A 4,204-nucleotide genomic window follows, 5' to 3' on the forward strand; every position below is an offset into this window, starting at 1 on the left:
TTGTGCACAACCACTACCAAATATTTTTTCGAATAATGTGTTCCACTTCGAGAAATACGCCTTTAGATGCTATTCGCCATACAATATTTTTTCGGTTTACTTTTAGCGATTTTTCGTGCATAGAAGCTAGCGCCACATCGGTCAATGCGGAGAGTAGGAAAACAGCCAAAGCATTTAATTCATTGTGTATGGCGAAATGCATCTTAACTTGAATTACTTGAAATACAAAGCTTTTCCCGAAAAAAATATTTGGTAGGCTTAATAGTGGTCACCATTGTGCACAACCACTACCAAATATTTTTTCGAATAATGTGTTCCATTTTGAAGAATTTGCCTTTAGATGGTATTCGCCATACAATATTTTTGCGATTTACTTTTAGCGATTTTTCGCGCATAGAAGCTAGCGCCACATTGGTCGATGCGGAGAGTAGGAAAACAGCCGATGTAGTTAATTCATTGGTAGGCATCAAATCGGTCATCATTGTGCACAACAGGTACCAAATATTTTTTCGAATAATGTGTTCCACTTCGAGAAATACGCCTTTAGATGCTATTCGCCATACAATATTTTTGCGATTTACTTTTAGCGTTTTTTCGCGCAAAGAAGCTAGCGCCACACTGGTCAATGCGAAGAGTAGGAAAACAGTCAAAGCATTTAATTCATTGTTTGAAATTATTGATTAATGTAGCTGGCACAACCACAACAACATGAGACGATATATACCTACTTTGCTACCAAAATGTGGAATCAGCCAATTTAATTTCCGTTTTAGGTACTTTCTTCGAAACATAATTATTATAGCATGGCCAACGTGTGACAAAATCTAATTATTTTCAATGAACAATGGTAATTCCAGGGGTAATTCTTAGGTGGCAACATATTTTTATACAACGTTTCAGCATACATCAGTATGTATTGATCGATTTGGTACATAACAACGTGCTCTACTAATCATATAACATACCTCCGAATAATCTTGGTAAATAGATGACCGTGCTGACGCCATCCTTCTTGTATGGAAAACTTTAACCGAATAAGCAAGTAATTCAGAATCTATCAGAAAAGTCAAACCAAAATATTTATTTCTGATAAGATCGCAGTACACAGGGAATATCTAGATTGAGTTTAAATAAGGGCGAAAGTAACATGAGAGAATTCTCTTCATCGACTCTCTCTTCTGCAAATTAAAGTGACAAGATGCAAAATCAATAAAAAATTTTTACACTTAGACGCTAGATTGCATCGCAACCTAGCGATTTATGACCAAAAAGTGCAACCATACTTGCATCTTGTCACTTTAATTTGAAGAAGAGAGAGTCGACGAAGAGAACTCTCTCATGTTACTTTCGCCCTTATTTAAACTCAATCTAGATATATTACAGGTGGGGAAGAAGAGACGGTTATGTATTTGTATTGAATTTTGCAAGGTAACGTCACGAATGAACGTTCGGTTCATTCTCGTTCGTCCCTTCCTTTTCCCTCTTACGCGAATTTTGACATTTTCCGGTGGTTTGTATTGATTCCCATTCGTTGCCGTTCTTTTCTCTCTCGGAGAGAAAATTGAGGATAAATTTCGATGCAAAATTCTATTTAATGCCTGGTTTAGACAGTAGAGCTTGCTGACGTTTATTCACCTTTCTCTTTCAAACATGCAGGCGGAATAGGATTTGTTGTCATCAGGAAAGGTTTCCCGGTGAAAATAAATCCTATCCCGCCTGCATGCTTGAAAGAGAGAGGTGAATAAACGTCAGCAAGCTCTGTTCAATGAATGAATTAACTACATCGGCTGTTTCCCTACTCTCCGCATCGACCAATGTGGCGCTAGCTTCTATGCGCGAAAAATCGCTAAAAGTAAATCGCAAAAATATTGTATGGCGAATACAATCTAAAGGCAAATTTCTCCAAGTGGAACACATTATTCGAAAAAATATTTGAGTGGTTGTGCACAATGGTGACTGCTATTAAGCCTACCAAATATTTTTTCAGTAAAAGCTTTCTATTTCAAGTAATTCAAGTTTAGATCTCGCGCTTAGTATCATACGGGCGTATCTACAATGATCGATTTCTCCTCATCGATTTTCTCTTTGATTAATAACTTGGCCGGCAAATCATTTTCGGTTGTTTTTGTTGTTTTAGATGCTAGTCCTAGTCGTTCCTCACCGAAATACACCGAGAGATCATCCGAATATTGGTCGTATTTTCCGGAATAAATACTCCGAAGAGAAAATCGATGAAGAGAAATCGATCATTGTCACTCAGGAAAAAATCTAAACTAAATAGTATAAATCTCACACTAAATGAATTTCCCCTGGTTGACCCCAGACTAAGTATATATGCAACTTACACTGGCTTTGTATAACTTCAGTATAAACGTAACCTAGTATAAGATAGCTATATTACAGCTAGCTTTACCAGGATTTATATAAAACTGTTTAGAATAGATGTTTTGTTTTATTTCTTGAAAAAAAAAATAATAAAACATTGGAAGTAGTTTTCTTTATTGAAATGTAATAACTAAACTACAATTTCGATCCGAGTTCCGACGTACCCGACCTGAATATATACGTCAGTATGTTCTTGAATCCGTATCCATGTTCTTCTTCAGCTCCGTGCGCTTGGCCATCATCGGATCCAAATGTTCCGGATCTTGATTGCCACGTCCTTCAGCGCCAACGCCTTCCTCAGTTTCATAGCGTCATGTCCTCGTCCTCATCGAAGTTTTTTCAATCTTCCGGGCGATCACAGCGCGCTCCATGATCTGCTCCTTTTCGGCCACTGGGATCATCTTCTGAATGCCGCAGTTGGTGCTCTTCGGAGGAGCATTTCCCGGCATTACCCAACGAACGATTTCGGATTCACTGCAAGAGAAAAGTGTCAATTTTCAAGATTGCCTGAATTCAAATAGATTGCATGCACTTACCGGCAACATTCATGGATTTTTTTCTGAAACTGCAATCGGCAAAAAAAACTTAAAACGATTCCCGCAGCAGAGCAGACTATGGTGAGAACTTCAGGCCCCTGGCATCAATGAAATATATCGTAGCCAACATCTAACTGCCTTATACTCATATTCGTGCAAATTTAAACGAGCGTGTAATCAACAAACGCAGCTTTTGTTTGATGTTGTGAGCCACATATGAAATCACATTCACAATGCGTGTTTGTTGGGCTGCTTTATTCAACTAATCGCATGCTCCTCTTACCGTACATTAATATCAAAGCGAGTTTGAAGTGTTTTGTGATCATAACAGGTGGAAAAAATTATTCCAAAAACTGATCAACAAACCAAAATAAACGTTAAACAAAAATTGTTGATGTTTTCGCATTTGACAGTGGGCGCTATTTATTAGCGCCCAGGACATCCTGTCTACCATGATTCCAATGCATTGATATAGGCCGTGTCAGGGGCAGGCCCCTGGCATCAATGAAATATATCGTAGCCAACATCTAACTGCCTTATACTCATATTCGTGCAAATTTAAACGAGCGTGTAATCAACAAACGCAGCTTTTGTTTGATGTTGTGAGCCACATATGAAATCACATTCACAATGCGTGTTTGTTGGGCTGCTTTATTCAACTAATCGCATGCTCCTCTTACCGTACATTAATATCAAAGCGAGTTTGAAGTGTTTTGTGATCATAACAGGTGGAAAAAATTATTCCAAAAACTGATCAACAAACCAAAATAAACGTTAAACAAAAATTGTTGATGTTTTCGCATTTGACAGTGGGCGCTATTTATTAGCGCCCAGGACATCCTGTCTACCATGATTCCAATGCATTGATATAGGCCGTGTCAGGGGCCTGGTCAGGGGCCTGGAGAACTTGGTTGAACTAAAGATACTATAAGCAAAGATACGAAGTGTGATGATTGTTGTTGTCGATGATGATCATCCAATCATGACGATGATGCCGACGAGCAATGCTTTAAAGCACGTTTGACAGGTCTCCTGCTCGATTGGAATGACATTGACAGAAAATTTTGAATTCCAATTGGAACATTTCGTGTCTTTGCATATAGTGTCTTTAGGTTGAACGTGGTTGAATTTGAACTTTGTTTTTGTCAGCAGCATAAACACCTAAACTAAAGACACTATATGCAAAGACACGAAATGTTCCAATTGGAATTCAAAATTTTCTGTCAATGTCATTCCAATCGAGCAGGAGACCTGTCAAACGTGCTTTAAAGCATTGCTCGTCG

General features: G+C 38.3%; 1 long non-coding RNA gene across 1 annotated transcript; it reads right to left on the reverse strand.

Annotated features, from left to right (window-relative positions):
- Positions 1 to 2,482: 2,482 nt before the first annotated feature.
- LOC115258027 (uncharacterized) lies at positions 2,483 to 3,832 on the reverse strand. The gene is made up of 2 exons (XR_003893464.2): positions 2,922 to 3,832; positions 2,483 to 2,859 (listed from the first exon to the last, which is right to left on the reverse strand). It is a non-coding gene; the product is annotated as an uncharacterized LOC115258027 (long non-coding RNA).
- Positions 3,833 to 4,204: the final 372 nt, after the last annotated feature.

Source organism: Aedes albopictus, chromosome 1, assembly GCF_035046485.1.
Source record: "Aedes albopictus strain Foshan chromosome 1, AalbF5, whole genome shotgun sequence".
NCBI classification, from domain to species: Eukaryota; Metazoa; Arthropoda; class Insecta; order Diptera; family Culicidae; genus Aedes; species Aedes albopictus.